The following is a 26284-nucleotide window of genomic DNA, read 5'->3' as shown; positions in this document are numbered from 1 at the left end:
TTTTCCAAATGAAAGAAAGGCCCTGATTTGATGTTCAGAACATGACAAAGGGCAAAATCGTTCCATTGCCCTCCCTACTGAAACTGGAGAGGTGTCAGTATCAAAGGCAGCATCTGAACACTCGTCAGAATTCAGTCTGCGACCCGGGGAGTGGGTTTCCTCTGTGGTGACCACACTGTGGAACAAGGCTGAGGTGACCTCTCTATCTGACCTAAAGGAACTCCTGATGTCTCTGGCTGAGCACAGAGACACTTTAGAAATGGGAGGACTGGACTTCCCCCAGTGGCTCCACAGAATTCTTTGTCAGATGACCAGTCACCTAACCACAGGGAACAAATCTTTTCTGGGTCACAGAAATTTGACACGTGAAAGGAAGACTGACAAATACCCCCCTCTCATTGAACTGGCCCATACCAGGATGGGAAGAGAGGCCCAACTACTGTTCCACTCTGGAAACAGCACATGGGCATGTTAATTTTTTTACTGTGCCCAGGCACCCTGAGGAGAGACAGGTGGGCCGATTTTCCAGTAAAATGCCAGTTACCAGCAGGTGGGGATAAGCTTGCTGTGGGTCGTCCCAATGGTTTCCTTTCTAAGATTTCCTAGGCGGCCATTCCAAGGCCTCTGAGCCAAAGGAAAAGGGAAGGGGGAAGGGCAGGGAGGGGTGGAATCCACTGCCTGAGCAAATGCTAGACGCACACACTTCTTCTGAGGAACTGTTTGTCATTCACTGTGGAGCCAGCCCCACCTACAATACAGAGGAACATATTTACATATTTCCACTCCATTGCTGGCTGCGGCGCTACAGAAAGTGATGATTCGTAAACAGCCAGGCAAGAAAAATGTTCTTGAAAAAGGATTTGCCTATCACTTCAGCAGAACAGCTCAAAGTTATGCAAATCCCCTGCTTGAGGTTTGATGGTCACCCCTACCTCCCTCTACTACTCAGGCTCCCAAGCCTGTAGGGGATTGTAAAGTAAACAGCCACATTCTGGTTTAAAAGATGAAGTAGAAATCACAGTGTAGCCTACTGCTTCTCATGTGTGACAGAAGTCTTAGCATGGCATATGTCTGTGACCCTGCAATCCTACTTTCTAGGAATTTATCTTAAGGGAATACTGAAATGACAGTGTGCACGAGGGTGGTTCCTGCAGCTTTGTTTTGATTAAAAAAATAAAACTAAAAATAAAAAGTCAAAATTTCAGTACCGTTTAAATAAAGTATGCCCTATTAAAACACCGAGGTTCTATGTAGCCATTAAACATGCTGCCGTAGGGAGAAATATAACATGGAAAGATCTATCATTAAATGAAAATGTGCATTATGTTATGACCATGACCTCATTTTCTCACATATATAAAGTCACAAGTCACAACTCAAAACGTGATCAAATTTAGCTTCTCTCTGCTTTTCTCTGTATTGTCTTACCTTGCTCCAGTAAACACGTATTACTTTGCTAATTATAATACAGACAACAAAAGTTTTTTGTTTTTTTTTTTTAAACTGTGACAAAGTAATGAATCGATAAGGCACAGAGGAGTAACCATCTACATTTTCACTGTTTCGTTAGAAGCTGCTCTTGTGGAAAACTCTAAGTTCAGGGATGCATAGATTCTTGACTCCCAGGGAAGTGAGGCATGTGTTACTTTCAAAGTGCCCCCCCCCCCCCCCCCCCCCCAGCAGCGGTCTGTCAGTGCAAAGCTGGAGTGATAAAGCTTTCAGCTACAGTAAGCCAGGCTGATAAACCATGTAAGAAGGCAGGTAAAAATCGGTCTCTCGGATCTAGAGTTGACGTTGATTTACCCTGCTGGGCTCTTGGAATCAAATCTGCAAGGAGGTGATTTAAATCCCATTGTTCTTTTGTTCCCTTTTTGGGATTTATGGATGTGGGACAACGTATTGGGACAGAACAGTGGCAGGCTGGAGGGCCCGGCAGAGTAGCTGTTTATTGGAACTGGACAGGGGGCTGAGTACCCACCCAGGTGAGGATTTACACTACGTGGTATTCAATCTCATTTTCTTTAACCCTTCTGAGTTAAAGACCGTGAGTGGGCATCACACTGAGTCCCTTGCTTGTGTTGTCCAACAGTCTTTATCCTAAACTCCTAATCACTCTCTCGCCCATATTTTTAACTCTTGATCTGGAAATATCAGGTTATGTAACATGCCAATCTGCACAAGAATGTAATTCTGTCATAAAAAAGGACTCAATGAGGGAGAAACTCTAACAAAACTGGAAATGACTTTTCTAAGAAAAGAGAAGATATTTTTGTTTCAAGCACTTGAGCTGTTTTTAAATAGATTGTGGATGCAATGTTGCTGGTTCTTTTCGGGCTGTTGATTTTCCGGCCCAGCCCCCACCCAACAAATGCACAGTGTTGAAAAAGGAGAAAGGAAGTGGAAGGGAATGATTATCTGTGAGTTTTTATAGACATTAATCCTTACTCAGTTGTAAACTAAAGAATGTCTCCCCATTTTACACGAGAGAGAACTTAACTTCCAAAGGTAACTTGCCTAAGGCCCCATTGCCATGATTCCCACCCAGGAAATAAAGGAGTTAAAGTCACATCCCATCAATTTACTCCCATAAACCAGAGAGGGTTAAAGAGATTATGCCACAGAGTAAGATCTATGGGAGGAGAGCCCTTGGATATCCAAAACGCCCACTACTACAATACCCAGTGTTTCACTGCAACACCTGTTCCATGGGGACTCACTACTTCGTATTCCAGACAGAGTATTCCCTTCGCTGCAGAACTGCTTTCTGATGATGCTACTTTAGGCTGAACACTTCCAGGACCCTTACCCCGCCCCAGCCCCGCAGTGAGCAAGGCTGATTCTTCTCCCACCACAGCCCATTAGGGTGGCTAATTGGCTTTCTGCCCCCCTCCTACCCCCATCCCCAAAGAAAGAACTTGATGATATTAAGAAGCTGGCAGATGAGTCCAAGAAATCTCAAAAATGTAACCTCTCCATCCCTGACAACTTCCCCACCCCCAGAAGATGGTGAACTCACACGCCAACCTGAACTCTGCCTCCGCTCACTTAAAGACACATGCTGGGAATAAAACCTTCCCTGAATCAGCCGCCTAAAGCTACGGTAACATCTAGGTCCTAAGTTTTGCCTAGACAACCTGGGGGCGTTCACTTCCGCGACATTCACAAGGACCCAGTGCACGCAGGACACCGCTGAGAAGCGACGCTCCTTCAGCCTAGAAAATCAGCTCAGACTGGTCCGATTCCACCAGGTGGAAGGACTCCGGTCACCATCCTCGCGGGAGAAAACGGATTCTTTCTCATCATTCTCTTACAACGCCTACAAAGAGGGGAATCCCGTTTTAGCGCGATGTCTGGCCTCGCCGCACACCACCACCCCCCCTTCCAGGCTCGCTCGCGCTGCCTGCCCCTCTCTCTCTCTCTCTCTCTCTCTCTCTCTCTCTCTCTCTCTCTCTCTCTCACACACACACACACACACACACACGCACTTGCTTCCACCACCACCTGTGAAAACATCCCTCCGAACTTTGGCGAGAAGAGCTCCGGGGCAGAGCTGAGTGGCGGAGCGCCTGGGGCGCGCCGGGGGGCGGACGATGGGGCCAGGCGGGGGGAATGGCGCGCGGCACAGCTAGGACCCCGCGCGGCACGGCGCCTAGGCTAGAACCCGGCCCGGAACACCGCGGTCGGGGCTCGGGTTTCCCGCGCAGGCCCCGCCCACCCGGCGGCCCGGCTCCCGCGGACTGCGGCGCTGCTCCTCCAGCTTGGGAGCCTGGAGCCCGGGAAGACCACAACGGAGAAGGCGAGGGGGCCCGCGGAGAGCTCTGCGGCGCCCGGCCCGCGCGGAGGACGTGGAGCAGGCGTGCACCGGGAAACAGGTTGCCGCCGAGCCCCGTCCCCTCCCCGCGGCCGCCGCGCCGCGACCCTATTCCCTCCCCGTCCGACGCGAGCACAGCCCCTCCCGGGGCGCCCTCCTCCCTTCCAGACCCTCGTGGCCGGCCGGGAGCCTCTCAGGCAGCAGGGTTAAAGGCGCCTTCAGCAAGGTCAAGGCGCGGCCGGTCGGCACCTGGGGATTTTCCCCAGCGGAGCACGAGCTTTGTAATCGCATTGTTAAGGATCATGGCAGCGGCAGGAAATCCGAAAGGCCCCACAGGTCTGCGAAGGGAGGATTTATTTTACAGCGCGGAACACACTCAGACCCAGGATTTCAGGGGGAGGGGATGCGGGATTTCAGGACGCTGGAATGTGGCAAAAGAAAAAAAAGAGAGAGAGAGAGAGAGGGGAAAAAAAACAAACCCTCCCTACCCAGGCACACCACCACCTCCTGCCTGCGGTGGGGAGGGAGTTCAGGGCCACTGTGCCCCAGACTTCAGCGTTCCACACGCTTCTGTCAGGTCTAGGCTGGTTTATCCCTCTACAGGCGAAAAGAAGATTTAAAAGCACTCCACTACTGTGGTTTCTCTATCAAAGACTAACATGCTACAGGCTGCGGCAGCTAAGGGAGACGGGGAGAGGGAAATAAACGCAGCAGAAGCAAACTGCGGTCCGCGTAGGAGGGAAGAGAGGGGGCGGAAGCCATACCCTGCGCTGATCCCCATCTTACCCCATTAGCGCCGGGCTAGCCCAAGAAACCAAGAATAGGTACCTAATGGTGGCCAACCCTGGCAGAGACCGGCACCCTCCCTAGCTCCCCCGCCACAGTGGCCCTGGCCTGGATGGCTGGCACGCTGGGCACCTCCAAGGTGGATGAGAGCGCAGGCAGGTTTCTAAACACGTGAAGGGCACTGGATGTGAAAGATGGGGGAGATCTGAGAGACACAGAAGCGAGGCTTAGGGGTTTCCCAGGATGCAAAGTTAGTTTTAGTTTTCTAAAAGAACATCATCCCCTGCAAGGCCTCCCAACACACACACCGCCCCACCCCCCGAGACAGGCTTGGACTCTGAGGACTCCTTGGACCCTGAGTTCTGACCGGCTTTTTCTCTCCGATCAATCCCCGAGTCTCTACCCAATCCGTACCTCGATAACAGGTTCTCTGGGGACAGTAGCATCAGCGCCCAACGTCCATCATATCAGTGGGAGCCGTGGTGTCTCCCTGCTCTCCGGTCCCGGGATGGGTGCGCCCCGGTACTTAACATTCCCCAAGCAGGCAAACTTTTGGGCTTGTCTTTCGCGAACGAGGTGCTCGCATCACGGTTCTGGGTAATCACTGAGCCAGTTTATATAATTGCCCGCGATGCTGTTCGGCAGATCTGGCGTGCGCGGCCGCAGAGCTCAGCACATGGGCACCCTCTCGCCCCCGCGCTCGAATCCCGAGCGTGCCCCGCCGCCGCCTTCCACAAAGCAGCGAGGCATCTCGTTGACTCGTCAGACACTAAGGGTGCACGCAGGATCCTCCGAAACCCAGGCTGCCTCAATGCGCCCCTTTCGCTGCATTGGTAGCTTATGGATAACTGACTGCATCTCTACAAACCTCGCCAGGGCTGGGGGGGGAGAGGGGGGCAGGGTTGGTGGAGGATAGGGACACAGGCGGGGGATTGGCGCGGTTCTGAAGAGGGGTCTGTACCCAACCGAGTAATAATACCCTTGTAGACAAGGACCAGGGTGCACAAATCGCCTTAACGTGTCACCCTGAAAGGCGAGCCAACTTCCAAAGTTAGAGACCACGCAGTTGAATTTCCAGTACTTTCCAACCTCGCCTAGGCGGGGGCAGGGCACAGAAGGGGCTGGCAGCGGTCAGCGAAACCCACCCTACCGCCCAGCCAAAGAGGACTCAACAGTTGAACCTTCCCTCGCCCCCAGTAGTTGGCTGTGTATTCCCTGGTTGCGCGTATACACACACACACACACACTCTCTCTCTCTCTCTCTCTCTCTCTCTCTCTCTCTCTCTCTCTCTCTTATACCACCTTCACGTCTGCTCTTTCAATAGACTGCATTTTTAAAACGCGAGGAAAATGACGGAGCTCGGTGATCACATTTCAACCCAGAGCACATTTCTCCAAGTCAGGGGTGCGAGCAGTCACACACACATACACACACACACACACACACACACACACACACACACACACACATTCCCACTCACACCCAGGACCGCTCTGAGCGTCCACCGGCGATGCAGCCTCCACTCGCTCGGAAGGGAACGTCAGCACCGCTGCAGGGCGGCGGGCAAGAAGAGGCAAGCGCCGCGCGGGCTGCAGAGGGCGCGGGGCCGGGGTCGCTCTTCCGTTCCTCGGCTCCAACAGCGGCGCGCGCGGGGCCGCTGCAGCCGGTGCTCGCCCCGCAAGACAGGCTGCAGCCACCAGAGCCCGGCGCCGCCTCCCGGGCTCATCCAGCGCCCGCCCGGGCCCAGGGGCAGGCTGGTCTGCAGAGGGGCTGCGGACGCCGGGGCTGGGGCTGGGGCGGCGAAAGGGATCCCCGCGAGGCAGACGAAGCCGGGCGCGCCGCCTCCCTCCCACCCGCAGTCCTGAGTCCCGGACCCGCGCCCACCTCCCCGCTCTTCCCCCTAACCTTCGCTCCCAGACTCTAGTCCGCGGCGAGCTCCGGGGGCTGCGGCGACGGAGGCTCGGGCTCCAGAGTGGCTCGCCTCTCCGGCAGCCTCCCGCCCAGCCTCCCTCCCTTTCGCCCCCAGTGAGGGCCGAGGGAAGCAGGCGAGAGTCTCCTGGAGCCCCGGGCGTCCTCGCGAGCCGCCCTGACCCCGCCACGGCCAACGAGCCAAGAGGGGCGAGGGAGCCGGCGAGACGCCGCCGCGGTCCCCAAGGCGCTTTTCCGTAGAGCGGAGCGCGCCCGCCTTACCGTGGCTGCAGGCTGCCACCGCCGGGGAAGCGGGGAGGAGGGCGGCAGGGAGGCACGGCGCCGCGCCGGTGGCTCCTCTGGCGCTCGGCGGCGCGGCTCCTCGGCTCCGCGAGCCCGAGCAGGGCGCCCAGGAAGGAGAGGGTCCCGGCTCTGCGCTCAGCTCCAGCGAGACCAACAATAGCTCCCGAGGGGAGCGGAGCCCCAGCGAGCCTCCAGCCGCGCGCGCACGCCCGGCTCCCGCTCCCGGCCGCTCCCGGCCGGCGTCCCTGCCAGCACTGCTGCCCCACATGAAACAGCTGCAATCCCGAGGCTTCTGGGGGGTTGGGGCGGGTGTGTGCGCGCGCGAGTGTGTGAGTGTGTGTGTGTTTAATAGCTTCCCTCCTCTTCTTCCCCTCCCTGCCTGCTCGCCTGCCTGCCTCCGTCCCCCACCCTCGCTCTCTTACACACAGACAGAGAGGGCGAGCGAGAGAGACACACACACACACACACTCACACGCACACGCAGGTTACATGAATGGGAGGCGGGAGCCAATCCTGCGAGGCTGGGCGAGCAGCGGCGCAGGGGCGCTGGGGAGCAGGGCCGCACCACGGCGCGGGGGGGCGCCACGCAGGTGACGCGCGCCCTCCCGGGGCTCCTAGCCGCCTCTCTGCTCGCCCCACTCTGTGCGTTCCTCCCGATGGCTTCCTCTCGCCCCCTTCCCTCCTTTCACTCCGCTCCTTTCTCCATCTTCGCTCCCTTTTATTGCCTTTTCGTTCTCGAATTCTCCTAGTTCTCTCAGTACAGTGTCTTTCTCGGTCTGCTCTTTTCTTTTACCGTCTTCTCTCGCTGTCTCCGTCCCCTTCTCAAACTTTCTCCTTCCTCGTCCCGACTTTTCTCTACTTCCTCTCCTCCTGCTTTTTGTTCTCTTTCCTCCTGCTTTGGCTTTCTCCCCCCGTGACTCTGTGATGTTGTCTGGTCTCCTCTCGTTCCCCGCCCCCGCGCCTTTGCCTGTCCGCGGGTCTCTCTGGAGCCGGTGGCTTCCCTCCCCGCCTACCCCCCGATGTTATTTCACACCCTCTACACTTTTACGGGGACAGACTCTCTCGCATTGCTGCTGCAGCACAGCCAGAGGTAATTAAGAGCTGAGAACTTGAGTTCCTTCCTCGGGCTCACAAGATGCCCAAAGAAAGGCCCTCCCTCGGACAACTTCTCCAAAACCATGGTAACAGCTACTCAGTCGTGATAACAATCATTTAAAAAATATCTGCAGAGAACGTGGTCCAAGAGATTTGTCCTTCGCATTTCTGGACTGTGACCGCCAGTCCAGAAGGCATTTTTAGAGAAGGGCATTTTCTTGTGATGGGAGAGGCCGCTTGGTGCAGCGGTAATTTGCAAGGGCTTTGGAGAGAGACTGGAGAAAATTCCCACAGCAGCCTTGCTGCGTGTTGGCTGCATGACTTCCTGCAAGTCATTATCTTTCACCCAGCCTCAGTTTTCTCATCTGTAAAATGGATAATTATACGTACCTCACCAGTTATGGTGAGGGTCACAAGAGAGAACAAAGGAAAGAAAGCACTGGGCACACATAAGTTCCAATAGTGTGTTGTGACTTCCCTTACCTGCCCCATCCCTTTTTAAAACTCCCTTCATGATCTTCTGCTACATTGTATCTCCACAATCTAAAGTATGTAATGAAGGAGGAAATGTGACATTGCTAGTGTTACAGAAATGTGAAAAAAGGTCTAGGATATTTTTAAAATTCTATTGTATGATCCGGAGACTGTCCAGCCAGTTGCCATCTGCTGATTACAGAGGCATCACAGAGATTATAAACTTGGGGTGCTGGAATGCCCCTTCAACATCTCCTGAGGCATCCCAGAAATTACGGGCAGAGGTAGGAGTGGATGGGAGGGTTCCATGCATCTGTCCAAAAACATACATCTGTTTTGAAATCTTCATAACTGAACACTGTCCAGTGACAAAGCATCTGAGACTAACTAAAATGTCAAGTCTCTGCCTTTGTATAGCATTTATCAGCTCTGTGTCCTCACTACAGATATCAAATGCTGTGTACATAAGCTGTGATTGACAGGTAGACTCAGACCTTTGACAAACATCTGTTAACCACCTACTCTGTGGTTGGCACCGTGATGGGCTCTGGGCATCCAGAGGTGAGGCAAACGGGCCTTGCCTTTGCGAGCATACTGTGCAGTGGGCATGTCTGATGGATGTATAATAGGAAAATGAGTCACATATGCCTTGAGAAATATCATTATTTTTGGTGGACAGAATCTTTCAAAATACAAGGTCCATGGCAGAGGAGATAATAATAAAGGATCCTTGAGATCTCAAATGATCCTTGAGAGCGAAAATTTTGGAATCCACTGTTCATTCTGTTTCATTTCATTTGACTGATGGGAAAACGGAGGTCCAAGCAGGTGAAAGTATTATGGGAAACAAAATATTCTGTGTAGTCTTGAGGTATCTTTGATTAATTTCAAAGGGAAAGATAGTTACTTTACACTTGAAAAACCTGGCCGACTGGGCCTTAATCAAGTCATTAATAAGTCGGCATCACTGATAATGTGATAGTTAGACATCATGTGCCTCCTGATGTGACATGCTGAGAGGGACATAACCTCATGTCTGCAGTATTCCTACCCAAAGTGAATAACCCGAATCTAATCATGAAGAAATATCAGGCAAACCCAAATTGAGGACCATCCAATGAAATAACTGTCATGTACTCTTCAAAAACACCAAAATCATGGAAGAGAAGGATTCTGCAATAGGTCTAGGTTAAAGGAATGGCTTAGTTGTCATGACAATACATGTGACATGTGGTCTTGGATTGGGACATTATTAGGACAATGTTAATTTCTTGATCTTGATAATTACTGTGTTTATGTAGAAGACTCTTCTTGTCTTTGAGACCTACACGACTCAAATATTTAGAGGTTTAAAAAGATGAAGAAATCCCCACCTTCCAAGAGAGGCATAGTATGGTGGGTTTCTGCCTAAGGAATAGGCAGAGTGTGGGCACAGAGGGATACCCAACCAAATCCTTGTGGGTAAGGGAAGATTTCCTGTAGGAGGTGGCAATCAATCTGAAATTTGAAGACAAGAATGTTAGCTAGACCATAAGGGAAGGGAGGTGCTTTTTAAATAGAGGTAACAGTACAGGGACATGGATGAAAGCATGAGGAACTGATTATGGCCTCAGAGTTGGCACATGAAGGGAGTGCCTAGGACAGTGTAGACAAGTAGGTCAGATTGGATCTTGAAGGGTCTTGAATGAAGCTAAGGAACTCAAACATCTTGAAGGCTCAGGTACAGGGTGGTGGTGGGGAGCAGAGCATTACCAAAGACTTCAGTAGAGGAGGCCTGTGATCTTAAGTATTTGAAAAAGATGATCTGGCAGCAGTGTAGAGAAATGGATTAAAAGGAGTGGCTTGGGAAGACCAGAGATGCTCAGTGAGGTCATTTAGGTAACCTCAGGCAGTTACAGTGAGGATGGAGAAGGGAAGAGAGATTTAAGAGAGACTGAGGATATAAAGTGAACAGATTTTGGTCACTGGTTGCATGGGGGGTGGGGCGGGGGGGGGGGCGGCAAGGAGAAGTCCAGAGTGACTCTTAATTCTCAACCTTGGGTATCAAGGGGGAGGGTAGCACTACTCACTTCCATGTCAAGAGAATTCAAGAGGAAGCGGAGGTTGTTAAGGGGAAAGTAAGGTCACTTGTTCCCATGCTGTAATCTAACTCTATAGCTAGCTTGATACTCTCCTGTATGGCTGCTCTGTGTCACAGGAAACCCAGCTATAAAATGCAGCCTAAGACCCTCCAAACAGCCAGCCCCATGTATTACCCAGAAAACCAACCAAACAAATCAACAAAACCAGTAGATTAGATATAATAGCAGTACATTATTTGTGACAATGGAGGAAAAAAACTGAAACAGCCTAAATGGTCAAATCAGATAAGTGAGTTGGGGGACAGACAGCCTTGTCAGAATATCATGTAGCCATTCTAAAGTTTTACTTCTTTGCAGAGTTTCTCAAGCCATAGGAAAATGCTAACGCTATCATGTAAAATTTTTAAAAAGCAGACTTCAAAATTGTTAACTGTGTAAAAATCCTCATGGAGAAAAATCTGAAGAAAAAAAAAAAAAAACCAAGACAACCATGCCAAATATTAACAATGGTTGCCTCTGGGTGATAGGATTATGAGTAATATATATTTTCTTCTTCATGGTCTTTGGATACTTTCTAACTTTCCAAACAATGTACATTCATTACTTTCATAACAAAAATCAAGAGCTGTCATTTAAAAAAATGGCTGTGACCCCCCCCCCCCTTCCACTTTATCCCATTTCAATCCACCCTTCACGCTCCCCCTGAAGATTAACTGCCTTTTAAGCTTTATCTTTGAGAGTGAAATAAGAGGGCATTTAACAAATCAGGGGAAATTATCAGCTGGGCTGGAGAAGGGGAGAAGGCGTTCTTTCTTAGGCAGGCAGATATGTTATTAGAGCTGTTGAAACTGTATATATTAAAGACGTTTGCATTGCCCTTATCGATTCTATGCTATGTTACAAGGAAAAGAAAACCTATAGTGGGGCCAAGAAAATGTGAGTCTTTAAAGGGCAAGTTTTAATTAGGAAATGTACTTATTTGCAAAAGCACTGTTCTTCATAGTCCAGAAGTTACTGGAAAATTGTTTCAGAAAGCAGGTATTTCAGGCAAGGAGACACGTGGGGGCAAGGGGCAACATTTCATGCCTGTAGTCTGATATTCACAAACTGGTTACACAGGATTTGGACACCCATTGATAAGCACCATCAAAGGTTCACAATTAGAGGGCAAGAAAAGTACCAGCCAGAGAATGTTCTCATTCTTTGGAAAGGTTGCTGTAAATGGCTCCCCGGTAAGGTTTCCTCAATATCTGTGATTGTTCATCTTACAGAAATGTTTCCTATGTGCACAGATTCCACAACCTAATAGTAAACAAGCAGAGCACTTTACCTTTTCACAGCCCCTCCCCATCTGTAGAATTCACTCAAGCCTTGCATGCCCTGCCCCCTTCCCACTAGGATCCTGTTACTTCTAGTTTGCATGGGAGGTCCCAGACAGGCAGAGCAGTAGGCCAGAACTAAAGGAAGAACAGGAGACATTCTTGGAAAGCCTTCTATGTGGCTCTAGCACTCCCACAGTGAGTTCTCTCATCAATTCCTCAAGGTAACTTGGGATAGCAGGTAAGTAAACTGGGGCCTATATGGTTCTGGCCCGCACAGAATCAGAACGGGATCCCACTCTCCAGAATTTGCCAGCATAAACCCATTTTTAAAAGCCAAGGGGTGAGGCTGGATATTTTTCTCTGGCAGGTAACTCGGTTTAACCTGTGAGCTATCTTTCTGTGAGGTTTATTCTAACCTTTGAGCTGTCTTTCTGTCTTGAGGGAATTCAAAGCTAGTATTTGGGGATTAATAATAACTTTTGAATGTGTCTGCCAGAAAAAGCCTCTGCTTGGATTCACACACATCTTCTCTTTGGGAGATGGTTGGCTCTGGTCTCTCTTTCCTCACCTTCACTCCAGTGTTAAGAGTATTTGGTACTTAGGGGCATCTGGGTGACTCAGTTGGTTAAGTTTCCAACTTTGGCTCAGGTCATGACCTCCAAGTTTGTGAGTTCGAGCCCCTCTGTGCTGACAGCTCAGAGCCTGGAGCCTGCTTCAGATTCTGTGTCTCCCTCTCCCTCTGCCCCTTTTTTCCACTTGTGCCCTGTCTCTCTCTGTCTCTCAAAAATAAATAAAATGATTTTTAAAAAGACTATTTGGTACTTAAATAATTCTTAGTAAATATTTCTTCACTGAGTGAAGAAACAGATACTAGTAACAAAATAGCTTTCATGTACTGAGCATTGTGCCCAGGACTGAGCAAAGAGCATTATCTCATTTAAATTTTAGAGCAACACCATGTGGTAGATATGACTGCTACCCCCATTCCATAGGTGAGAAAACTAAGACATAAAGAAGTTAAGCAGTTTTTCCAAGGTCACTAATGATTAATAAGTGGCAAAGCCAGGTTCCAGCCTAGGTTGTTCTGAGTCCAGGCTCTTAGCCACCATATGGTATTGGATGGATGGATGGAATTAATGGCATCAGCAATGAAGTGAGCTCTCCTTGAATCACTGCGGTACCTGTTACATTGTGGTTAATCTTATCTAGAGCAAGCCATCCCGTTGCTCTCCATGAGTGCATCCTGTTTATTTCCTTCATCACATGTTTCACAAGCTGCAATTACTTCTGTGTGAATTTGTTTTACTTTTCTCCCGAAGCATCTGCCCAACGTGCAGTATCAGTTGCAAAGTAAGTTCCATGAGTGTCTTGGTCACTATGGTGATCCCCAGCACCTAGCACAGAGCCTGGCACAAAGTAGATAGTTGAAGAAATATTTGGAAATTCGTGAATGAATGTGGGCCCCCATCCTTCTTCAGTGGTGAAGGGCCTGTAAGCATTTATACACATGCCCTTGTGAAAGATGGGTATTTTACATGAATTTACTCCATCCCATGCCAATGCTTACTTTCTGCTTTTAGGGGCATGTAGTTCAGTCAGGGGAGCTGAGATTCACATGAGCATGTAATGGTTCTGATTGTGCTCCTCCATGGACATTTGCACCCAGATAACAGAAAACACTGATCAGAAAATAGCATCTATTGTGGTCAGGATGACTAGCTGGCAAAGTTCCATGATGGAAGCATCCTCTCTGATTAGGTCAGCCCCGGCTCTCAAGCATAGAAGTGTTGTATCAGCTGACGTCACTTGCATAACATTTTCTTTCCCAGGGCTTCTGACAATGGTACCTCAAAAAGGGGTCTTCTCCTATGCGCTTTGGGTCATGTGATCCTTTTCAAAGAGGATGCCTCAGCCAAGGTCTTCTTTCTTGCTAATTTTTGTCCTGTCTCTCTACTTACTTGGCTAACAGACTTCTTCGCTACTCATGTGGATTTGCCTTTTCTTCTGCAGGGTAGACCAGATGACAGATGCTGGTCTTCTACAAAGCTAAATCAGATCCATTTCCCAGTCTTAGAAGCATGCAGCCTTTACTAAAACTGTTTATTGGTCCAGAAGACATTTGTCCAAAAGCAATTAGAAAGGTAACAAACAAAGCAAACAAACAAAAAACAACCACAAAGGCCTTCACTAAATTAAAGCCTCTATGGGGAGATTCTAATGATTGTGATGCCAGACACTGACCTCCCAAATCAAGTTTTAATCCAAAATTTCTAGGCCTTATCAGCCTGTGGGACAAAAGGAGTAGCATTAATGTTAATTCCCAAATAAACACTATTCTAGTCTGTATACTATTTTTTCCATATAACAGTTACCTTGGAAATAAGTGCTTCCTCCCTCTTTTTTATGATTGCATACTATCTCATTATATGGATGCACCATCTGAATTTAATAACAGGGGTCATAATGATTGTAGTATATTCATTTCAATAAATATCAAGCAATTAACCTAAGATCAGGTCCATAGTAGCTGCTGAAAAATATTAAATAAGGGGATTAAATTATATTATAGCTACTGAGTCTGTAGACTCTAAAAAGAGCAACCAAAAAAGTTGAAGTTTCAAATCAGTTGGGAAAGGACAAACCTTTCAATTAACAGTGCCATTGTAACTGACCAATCATTTTGGAGGGAAAAAAGTTAGATTCCTGTCCATCATATCCCTTTGAAATTTTTCTCACTGAATATAAAAAATGAAAATATGAAAATTCTAGGAGAAGAATAGGTAACAATTTACATCATTTTGGAGGTAAAGAAAGAAGACATTTTTAAGTGTGACATGAAAAGGAAAAAATCTTCAAGATGTCAAAAATTTGTATAAAGTTTTTGAAATGTTTGTATATTTATAAAACCAGACAAGAATCAAAAGAGCAAAATGTTGAGGAAGTATTTGAAACATACACAAAAAAGTGCTATTATCCTTAATATACAATGAGGTTTTAGAAATGTATAAGAAAAAGACATCTCAATTGAAAAGTAGGCAAAGAACATAAAAAGCTAATTCACAAAAAAATTACAAAGCTAAGCATATGATATATATTTAACTCGTAACTCCAAGAAATGCAAGATACAATACTACTCAAAGTTTTTTTTTTCTTTTTTCTTATCAAATGAGAAATGTATAAGAGAAATATGACATGCCCAGAAGATAGTTCCTCTCCCTATACTGCCAATGGGTATATATTGGTACAACCTTTGTGAAAAAGAATTTAGCGATATTTACCAAATCTTTCCATTGTCGGGAGCTTTCAGGCCAGGAATCTATGTCTACATTTAAGACAGTTAATTAAGAGAAAATAATCATGGATGGACCCAAAGAATTATCTAAAAGAGTTTCATCGGTGTTAGGAGTAATAGCAACAAATTGGAAAAAAATCTAAGTGTCAACAAATTTGCAAATGATCAATTGTATTATAAGTACATCATAGTATGATGAACTGTTATATGGCCGTAATAGATCATGGTGAGAAGAATATTTAATGAACTTGGAAAGGATTCACAATAAATATTTTTGTGTGACTTTTCTTTAACTTATAGAAAATGCCAGTCAAATATCAAGTTTGGCAAATAGATTATACCCATCACCTAATTTCAATGGTTATTAATTCATGGCCAATCTTGTTTTATCTATATCCCTCCCCACTTACTGTCTCTGTCATTATTTTGAAGAAAATCTCAGGCACCATTTCATTTTGTCCATAAATATTTTAGTAAATATCTTTAAAACGTAGGCACTATTTTTGAAAAATAACCACAATATGTTTTTACATTTTAGAATAACAATAATTTCTTAATGACCTCAATGGTCCACTCACCATTCAAACTGGCCCACTTGCTTTGTAAATCTTTATTTTTCCAGTTTGTTTGTTTGCATCAGGATCCAAATATACTCCATGCACTGCAATTGGTTGATATATCTACTAAGTCTCTTTTGATAGCTTTTCCTGTATTTATTTTTGCTCTTACTTGTACATTACTCCTTAAAGAGACAGGGTTGTTTGTCCAAGAGAGATTCCAATAACTTGAATTTACTGAATGCACCCTTCTGGATTAACTGTTCTTCTACAACTTATATTTCCTGTAAATTGGGAGTTGGTTCTAGAAGCTCAACCCAATACAGGGTGAATTCTTTGGGGCAAGGCTGTCTAGACGTTATTATGTACTGCCATCTGTCTTTGCAAAGTTAGTAGTCTGTGATGCTCATGGACTAGACTTCATTTGCCTAGAGGTTGTCAACTGGTCAAATTCTGATTCATTGATCTTCATTCATTCTTCACTTTTAACTGGAATACTTCTATAAAGAGAAACGTCCTCTCATTAACTATTTGCTGACCTAAGATAAAGGTTTGATTCTTTCCTTTTACTTATCAGGTTTCTGAAGAATGAGTTGGGTATCCCTAGCATTCTCCAAAGGTAAGTAATGAGGGTTTTTTTTTTCTTTTTTAAATGTCATTTTGAGTTCATGTATTTAAATATGGTTGATGTATTTTCATTCCTTTTTAGTTACTGTTCATATTGATGTTCAAATTGCCCTATCTTTAGCCAATGGGAACATCTTGATATTGACTCCCAGGTCTTTGATAGCCTCCTTTTCCCCACCCCCTTGGGATAATAGGATGTTTTGGGCTCATCTTGTGCTTATCCTATGCCAGATCTGAAATCATCCATTTTTCAGAGGACCCGTGGTTCTTTTTAGTGGGACATGGTGGTTAGAAACCACAATCTTGCTACCAGGAGTTACTTATTGCTACTGGTTAGTATTGTTTATAGGCTTTTTTAGTTGTCAGGTTTAGGAATTTTTTTAAAAAGGAAAATTCACTATGCATTTGTTCCATTACTTCTAATTCAGTTTTTACTTAACTTCTTCAGTCTTCTATCTATATCTCCCTCCTTCCATTACAAATAATAAATGATGCTATTTATACTGATATATCAGTATTTTATACTGATTTATGAAATTAGCCACAATATTTATTTTGGTGGCAAATAATCATATATATATATCTCACATATATATCTCACATATATATGTATATCTAACATATATATTTTATATGTATATGCCAAAGATATACAAGTTAGCAATGATTATTTCTTGACGATGCAATTAAAGGTAATTTTTAGTTTCCTTTGTTTTTTTCTTTTTTTTTCTGCTTTTTAGTATTTACACAATTTCCATAATAAACCATTTTTATTTTTGGTATCAGAAAAAAATTTCTAAAAAACAAAAATAAACCAGATGGTATAAATTATAATATAGTAAACTGTCTTCCAATCTTATACGTGGGAGAATAATGATATTCTATTACATCTGTGGAGTGCTTTACAATTTACAAAGCATTTTACATCCATTATCTTTCATGATCATCACAGCACTATGAAGGAGACAGAATAGGAGTATTGTCATATAGGAAGAGAAAATAGAGGTTTAAAAGGGTCACATATTTTGGAATCAAGCAGGGCTCCTGACTTCTCGGTCAGTGTTCTCTTGTGTGCATAGTATCTGCCTCTGGGTGACTGTTACTATGCTTTTGTTCTCCAGTAACACAAGAAGACTCTGCAGTGTCCTGCCTGCTGCCAGAATGTTATCTTCTGCATAATGTTTCTTTAGCATGAAGTTTGGAGGCCCATAAAAATGCCAAAACTTATTTTTCAACTTAATTTGTATTTTTTTTTTTTTTTAATTTTTTTTCAACGTTTTTATTTATTTTTGGGACAGAGAGAGACAGAGCATGAACGGGGGAGGGGCAGAGAGAGAGGGAGACACAGAATCGGAAACAGGCTCCAGGCTCTGAGCCATCAGCCCAGAGCCCGACGCGGGGCTCGAACTCACGGACCGCGAGATCGTGACCTGGCTGAAGTCGGACGCTCAACCGACTGCGCCACCCAGGCGCCCCATCAACTTAATTTGTATTTTTAATCCAAGTAATTCATTAAGGCAATTTTAAAAGTCAAATATTCTAAAAGGATTTTAATGCAAAGTAGCAGTCACCTGCCTTCCCATTCATCACTCACCCACCCGATGCCCCTTCTGCCCAGAGGCAGCCACTCTCAACCATGAGAGAGCAAATTTTTTTTTTCTGGTTTTCATTTCCGTTTTACTAATTTGTTCCTACTGCAACTTCTGGATTTTTAATTCTCAGATACTATCAGTACGCTTTCTATAATCAAAGATGATAATTTCAGTGTCCTTTTTCTCTTTACACAGACACTTCCCTTTTCCTCATCCTCTCAAGGTACTTACTTTATGATGTTTGGTTAAACTTTAGTATTTCCATCATTATGGATGCGTAAAAACTATTCTCAGCTGAGCCATGTAGTGTATTGTACTATGATGTACTTTCTTGTGTTAATGTTTGTTTCCTCTTGAGTTAACATCTCTCTTTCTTTTTTCATATTTATTTAGTGTTTTAGGTACCTGTCACTGTTCCATTCTCAAGCTCTCTACTGAGGTATACATCTTCCCTCAATACATTCCAATCCATCAAATAATCTGTCCATTTCTTTTCTTTCCTTATATTTGCTTTGGTTTGCTTTGCTTTTGTTTGTCATGGAAATATAGTCTCCTTGTCTAAATGGTTTCAATATGGACTGGTTGCTTTGTAGGCTTGCTGCCCAGCCCGTTTCAAGGTCTCCCTCTAATATATTCCTGGACATTTTATTGGATCTCATACCTATATTTATATCTTTCATTTCCAGGATCCCATGTATCCCCTTCTTTGTCTTCACACTGAGAACAAATACATGGGAGGTGAAGTTTTTGAGGTCTTATTTGGCTGGATACAGATTTCTAGGTTAGAAATAAATGTCCTATAATCTTAAGAACATTGATAGTTCCATTGTTCTTTTGCTTCCAGTGTTAAGAAGTCTGATACCAGGGCACCTGGGTGGCTCAGTCAGTTAAGCGTCCGACTACGGCTCAGGTCACGATCTCACGCTTTGTGAGTTCGAGCCCCACGTTGAGCTCTGTGCTGACGGCTCAGAGCCTGGAGCCTGTTTCGAATTCTGTGTCTCCCTCTCTCTCTGCCCCTGCCCTGCTCACACTCTGTCTCTCTCTCTCTCTCTCTCAAAAATAAAATGATCATCAAAAAAATTTTAAAAAACAGAATTCTGATTCCATTTTTGTCTCTATCCTGTTTTAGTGACCTTTCCCCTCTGCTAGTTCCTGAAAATTTTTAGGATCTCTTTTCTTCAGAAAATTTCTTCAGAAATTATGTGATGATTGGCATGGGTCTTCTTTCTTCCAACGTGCTGAACTGTTGCTGGTTTCTTTTCTTTTTTTTTTTTTTTAATTTTTTTTTTTTAACATTTATTTATTTTTGAGACAGAGAGAGACAGAGCATGAACGGGGGAGGGGCAGAGAGAGAGGGAGACACAGAATTCGAAACAGGCTCCAGGCTCTGAGCCATCAGCCCAGAGCCCGACGCGGGGCTCGAACTCACGGACCGTGAGATCGTGACCTGAGCCGAAGTCGGACGCTCAACCGACTGAGCCACCCAGGCGCCCCTACTGTTGCTGGTTTCTTTAACTCCAGAGACTTTGAGGGGTTTGTTTCAATTATTTCATTGCTGATTTTCTTATTCTCTATTTCCAAAACTCCTGTTACTCAAGATATTGGACCTCATATACTCTTTCCAATTTTTTAATCTTCTCTTTCCTCTCTTTCATATTTTTGTCTTTTTGTTCTTTCTTGGAGGTTTTCTCAGCTTTGCCTACCAACCCATTTGTTAATTTTTTTATTTCTGCTGTCATATTCTTAATTTTTAGGACTTGTATTTAGTTGCTAAAATATTTTTTCTCTTTAAACAACCTCCAGTTCTTGTTTCATGCACACAACTTTTTTTTTTTTTTTAATCTCCCTAGGGATATTAAGGATGTATTTTGTGGAAATTTCTACTGTTCCATTCATTTTTTCTATGTTTTTGAGGCTTTAAAAAATGTTACTTTGTTTTTGGGTTTGCCTTTTATTGTTAGGGATTTGCTCAGATGTTAGTGACCTATGACTATCCGTACCTGTTTAAAACTGCTTGGACATTTTAGCATGTATGAGCAAAATTTGTTGCCCTAGTGGGCTTGCCTCTAGGGTCATCTGGCTAGGTCATTTCATTGGTAATTCCTTAACAGTATCTGTAAGTCGTTTCTCAAAGGCCACTCAGTTTCACCAGAAAGGCATCCTCCTGTCTCTTCCCACAGAGGACAAGACTAGCTGCTAAGATTTTCTAGAAGCCTCATGGGGGGAAGGGATTGGGAGGCAGTCTCCCTATTTCTATGCAGATTTAATTTACTCCTCTTGTTCCTGTTTTCAGCTTAGCTGTGCTGTTTTCCCCACGTCTAGTCTCTCATTCACCCATTCACTCTTAAACAGTTGATCTTCACTCATCTCCTTTTTGGTGGAGGGGGCAGGCACTCAGGAGAGCAGGACACAGGAGGGAATCCTCAGACATTCAACCCGACCCAAACCCTTCACTTTCAGAAGTGCCTGAGCTTCCAATTTCTGAGCTTTCCTGGGGCTCTCAGCTTTCCTGCAGTGAAATGAGATAGCTTGTGGGCTTTCACCACTGATAGCTCTGGTTTTACGGTCTCAGGTCTGCCTAAGTCAATTATTTCTTGCCCATTTGCTTTATAGGTCCAAAATCCTTTTGTCTCCTCTCCAATTATTTTTTTGCCTTGTGGTTTTGTTCCCTTTATTCATTTCTCTCTGGTTACAGTAGGTGTTGGGGAGGAAGGAGGAGTAAAAGTATGCAGTAAACCCTCCATGGGCAGCAGACGTCCCAAGCCCTTCTGTAAGGCCAGTACTTCTGAGAGGTAGTCAACCACCTCCAGGGGCCTATGCTCCTTCCTGGAGAAGCGCTGTGGCTCTCCTGTCTACACCCAGGGCCCTACATGAATTTGAGAGCCTGAGTTTCTTCATGTTTCAACAGCAGATAATAGTGCCTGCCTTGTTGTCATGAGGACAAGCGGGATGCTATCCGGTCTGTATGTTTAGTTTCTAGTCCTTTGAAGAATATCGGCTTTATTTTCTTATATTATGATTACTGGCGGTCTGTGTTGGGGGTGGGAGGAAGCTTCATTGGGTTGTTGAGGGAGAAGGTAATGGGAACTAGAGAAGCCTCTTTTACAAATGCTTTGGTGATGAGGCAGTAATAATAGTAATGACAGTAACTGATTTTACCAAGAATGTATATGCATCGGACGCCATGCTTCACATGTTTTATCTCAGTTAAACAGCACAACAGGCCTCTAAATAAGTACCATTATTACCTTCGTTTTAGGAATGAGCAAATAGAGGAGTGGAGATGTTCAATCATTTGGTCAGTATCACACCACAGAGATGTGGCTGATCTCAGATTACAACCCACAATTTGTCTAGAGCTGTTACTCTCAATACCGAGGCCAGATTTTTCTCAAATTGTACTGTGCTCAAGAATCACCTGGGGATCTTGTTACGGTGCAGATTCCAGTTTGGTAGGCTTGGCGTAGGGCGCACACTCTGCTTGTCTACCAAGCTCCCAGGTGACCCTGACACTGCCGGTCCAAGGGTTGAACTTTAAGGAGAGAAGCTGCAGACCGTGGTCACTCTAAGGCAGCTGCATCATCTGGCACCTAGTTTCCCAGACTGAAAACGAGGCCATATGAGCAGTCATGGTACCCGATTCACTTCTTCCTCCCCACGTGTGCACGCACAGGACCACCAGGATCTCATTTCTCCCCACTGGACACGTTCCCCAGGAGTCACTGGCACGTTTTATGAGTGCTCACAGTCCTCTCTACTGCTGAAGCTGCAAGATGTTCGCTTCTTTTCACCAGCTTTGAAACCACTCCAAGGTAGCTCCTCACGGTGGCCACTGCTTCCAGGGCCTTCTCTGGGCGTGCCACATCTGGAGTGGTAGCTCTGGGGGTTTTGTAGGACCCTCAACATGTGGAAAAGCAGTGAGTTCCTTCCTGCTGGCCCTCGGCAGAGTTGTGCTATGCTCCTTACAGAAATGGGGAGCATCCCTCTCTCCCACTCAGAGTCACCTGGACCCCAAGCAGCAGCACCACATCTCCCAGGTTCCCTGTGAAAACAGCTGTTGGCTGCAGCCTGTAGGCTTACTGACCTAGGGAAATAAAACTTCTGTTCTCCTGTATCTCTTTCTCCCTCATTAGCGTCCACTTCCAGCTCTCCTAGAATCCATTACCCTGAAAGCAGGTCTAACTCAGGCCACCGTCCCACTTGGCTGGAAGGGGTGATGGTCCACTAACTTGACAGACATAGCTATGGGTGAATCTCAGTTGAGGTCCAGTTAGAACCATGCTCTCCGTAGGAAACATGACCTAGTAAAATTGGGAGAGGCATCTCAAAGATTCAAGTACATCAGAGGGCCAATGGAAAGCACTGGAATAAGACCGGGGTCTGAGGTTGGAGACCCACCTCTGCCTCTACGCAGCTGTGTGACCTGGGACTTCTCAGCAACCCTCCCTGATTGTGTCCAAAACTATAACATCAGAGGGGAGACTCCCCTTCCTCTAATTCTCTGTGCTGTCAACTGTAAAGCGAAGGAGCTGGACCAAATGAACTCAGAGTAACATGTAGAGGTTTCAAACCACAGGCCCTTAGGCTGGATTCAGCCCACAGGCATGTTTTGCTTGATCCGTACAGCATTTTTAAATGTTGGATCAGTTGACAGCCTTTAAAAATAAGGAGCTTATAAAATCTGGTTTCCTGGCTTTTCTTGAGAGATCATAAAATTGGCAACAAGGGTCACCCATTCCTGGAGAGCCACTGCTGGCCTGCATTGCCTTGTGACTGTCCTTTTAAAGGCACATGCCCTCTGCCCTGTTGCAGCGCCTACCAGGCCCATATTATTCATCTATATTATCTGCACAAGTCCTGGAAGTAGTTAAGTTTGTGTTTCCTGGGTCATAGTTGCCCTGACTAGCTGGGCAATGTTAGGTTAGTATTTCTCCTTTCGAAGATGCAGTGTCCAAATTATAGAATGGGGAAAATAAATGCTCATATTATTGCATTGACTTATTAATGAGACAGAGCAGGGGTCAGCCGACTTTTCTGTAAAAGACCAATGAATATATATTTTCAGCTTTGCCGGCCAGATAAGATCTCTGTTGCATATTCTTGTACTTATCGCTTTTGGTTTTTGTTTGTTTGTTTACAATCTCTTAAAGATGTGAACATTCTTGGCTCTTGGGCTGTACAAAAACAGGCCCCAGAGGGGCACCTGGGTGGCTCAGTCGGTTAAGCGTCCGACGTCGGCCCAGGTCACGATCTCACGTTTCCTGAGCTCAAGCCCCGCATCAGGCTCTGTGCTGACAGTTCGGAGCCTGGAGCCTGCTTCAGATTCTGTGTCTCCCCCCCCCACCACCTCCACCCCCCAGCTCATACTCGCACTCTCTCTCTCTCTCTCTGTCAAAAGTAAATAAACAAAAAACAAAAAAACCAAAACAGGCCCCAGATAGAAGGGACCCGTGGGCCACAGTTTGCTGACCCCTGAAACAGAGTATGTGAGATGCTTCCAATAATGCCTGTCGACAGTGAACGTCAATAAATGTACCTCTCATCATTGCAATTTCAGGCCTCTCGTTCCCTGACTCTGGGATGTGGGTGACTCCACAGTGCCCATCAGAAGTCCCTGGAGGCTGCTTTGGTTCTCTTCTGACAATGCAGAGGGGGGCAGCATTTTGTCTGTTGAGAGACGTCTTTCTAAATAGGAAGCCCCCGCATGGGATAGTGTTCCAAGGCAGCACAACAAATACAGTGCAACTGTGTCATCACCATGAAATCAAAGCCATTGTTTAAGCCATTTGCTGAACCACCGCCCATTCAAGTCCTTCTGTCTGAGACATTCCTGAACAATCACAGCTGGAGGAAGAGCTGCAGGCCCTTTAAAATCTGATCACAGGTCCTCTGTGCTCACAGCCTTCCTCCTCTGTTTGGGTCCTTTTACTCTCCTCCTCCCCATCCCCCCCATGCACCTCGCACTGTATTATTTGTTATTTAACTTGAATGCCAGGGATTGTAGCTTGTGATGAAAGACACTTGACAAAGTGAAATTGCATTGTCGTAGGCCTCTCTTGCATGTGGCGTGGCATCATTAAAAAAAGAGAGACGTGATACTGTTTTCTCATTCAAAGAATGCGATGGCTGAGTCGAAAGAAATGCTAGTTATTTTCTGTGCTGTCCAAGGAACCCGAAGATAGCATGCATTGAAATGAAAGAGCCAAGGAGGACATCAAGAGATTGTTCAAAAGGCACTTACTTATTTTTGCTTAGTGGTTCTTCATCAAGAAACAGAACAAAATCATACACAGGGGCATAGTCAAGTTCCTAGAATGACTTTGACCTGAATTTCCTTGATTTGGGCCTCTGTGCATCATGTTTAGGGCAACACTTTTCCATTCTTTAGCAAACACTGCCTGAGCACCTACCATATGCCAAACCATGTGCTAAGTACTAGAAATGGAGAGATGAATAAATCAAGGGCCCTGAAATCCAAGAAATTATGGTCTTGTAAGGAAGACAGGCATGTTAAACATAATCTCAATATAAAGTATTAAGAACTGCTCTTATAGCAAGAGTCAACACTGAATAAGTGCTTGCTACATGCCAGACATTGTTTTAAGTGCTTTTCATGTGACTAATTCATTGAATCCTCCCCACAATCCTGAGGGTTTATGCCATTATAAATGTCCATTTTAGAGATGGAGAACCTGAGGCCAGAGGCTATGTGATTTTTAATTCTTTAAGACCACATAGCTAGTGAGTGGGAGAGCTCTGACTCAAACGCAAGGAACCTCACTTTAAGGCCAAAGCCCTTGAAAGACACAAAACAGCCTCTTAATAAAGGGCTTGGATTGTTCTGGGAACACAGCACAGAAAAGCCCCTAATTCTGCCTGTAGGGGTCAGGGAACACAAGAGACAACATGACATTTGTCTGAAAGATTCCCTTCACAGGGAAGCTGGGCAGGACATTTCAGGCGGAGAAGAAGCATATGCTTAGACAATGATATTTGTAACAGGCCCAAAAAAGAGAACATTTAAACCTGACTGTTAGGCTTTACTTTTTTTTTTTTTTTTTTTTTTTTTTTTTTTAGCAACACTCAGAATTACCAGTATTTGCTTACTCAGTATTAGTCTTCCCTGCAGTTCTGGAACTTCAGAATCGCAGGTGCCTGTCTTGTTGACTGCTAGATACCTAATTCCCAGCACATGCTGAATAAATACATTTTGAGATGAAAGAACAAATCTAGCTAAGGTTAAACAGGAGGATGAGGATTAAGCTAATATTATATCCACTACGGACAAGGGTTAAGGCTCAGCTTTATTTTATACCCATAGTAGCATTTTAAAGTTCTCATTTCACACTGCTTTTATTTTAGACATGCCCACGGCATTCTTAAGAGGCTTTAAAAGCACCGTATTGTCAAAATTCCCATTACTCTATGTATCAGTAACATTCCTACATATATTTGGAGCAATTACTCTGTGCATAGAATTCTAAGCATAATGCTGTACTTTACCCATGATAGCCATTAATTAGATGAAATGAAATGATGTTACAGCTGCACGCAGTCCATTTTTAAGTGCAAATCCATGTGTGACAAGAAAGGAACTTTCTTTTTTTTCTCCTATAGGACAAAACCATGTCAATGGCCAATGTAGAAGCCTCCCAAATAGGCTTTCTTAGGGAAGCTGGCAGGACCGTCTAAAGAAAAGAAATGTTTTGGTGCTGCTAGTCAGATAAGCAAAGGTGTCTAAGGCTGGGGGTAAGAGGGAAAAAGATGGGCTCCAACTGCTGAGAACGTTGGGGGTAGGGCTCTAGGAATTCTGACGATTTCATGATTTCCTTTTAAGACATCTTGGCAAGTGTCAAATTTCTCAATTTGATATTTGTAAATATCTCTTTGAGAACAGCAGCTTTCTGGCAGGCTACTCCGACTCATAGATAATGAAAGCATGGGGCAAGGCATGGATTCAGGTGAGTTGAAGGGAAAATCTTTTAATCAACTCTGGTTTTCTAACATCTCTGTAAATCGGTGCCCCTTTCCCGGTAATTTGTTTTTTCAGAAGTCAACATTTTGATGAGGAAATTATTACAGAAGAATGACTCAGATGTTTAAGTCAGGATATTTGACTTTCCCCTGAAATGATTTCCCAAGACTAGGTCAAGGACAACTTTTTATCTACAACTATGTGGATAGTACATTACTGGAGTTCCTAGGTTGTGTACATCAGGCAGTGGAACCCTGAAACCCCAGAGCAGTGTCCTTTTCTGCCTCTGTGGGTCCTACCCTCATAAATGAAGGCAGAAATTTCCAGGACCTACCCTGTGATTGAGCTTTCTCTGTCTAACAGTGGATCTTCAGACTGTTACATATACCCAGGTAGGAAGAAAAGAGGGCAGCTTGCTGTGTGTGTCTAAGGGCAAATATGAGGCTGGCACTGAACAGTA

General features: G+C 45.4%; 1 protein-coding gene across 5 annotated transcripts in view; it reads right to left on the bottom strand.

Annotated features, from left to right (window-relative positions):
- The window catches only part of TENM4 (teneurin transmembrane protein 4), a 2911279-nt gene that overhangs the window by 737001 nt on the left and 2147994 nt on the right, over positions 1 to 26284 (bottom strand). Inside the window, exon 1 of one of the 5 annotated variants that reach the window (XM_045483836.1) lies at positions 6789 to 7193. The exons of the other annotated variants lie outside the window; for them this stretch is intronic. The gene's annotated coding sequence lies outside the window, so the exon portion shown is untranslated. Of the gene's footprint in view, positions 1 to 6788; positions 7194 to 26284 lie in introns of those variants that run through there. 5 annotated transcript variants of the gene reach the window in all.

This window comes from Leopardus geoffroyi, chromosome D1 (assembly GCF_018350155.1).
Source record: "Leopardus geoffroyi isolate Oge1 chromosome D1, O.geoffroyi_Oge1_pat1.0, whole genome shotgun sequence".
Taxonomy (NCBI): domain Eukaryota; kingdom Metazoa; phylum Chordata; class Mammalia; order Carnivora; family Felidae; genus Leopardus; species Leopardus geoffroyi.
Note: the sequence above shows the minus strand (reverse complement) of the source record. Positions and strands in the feature narration are given on the sequence as shown.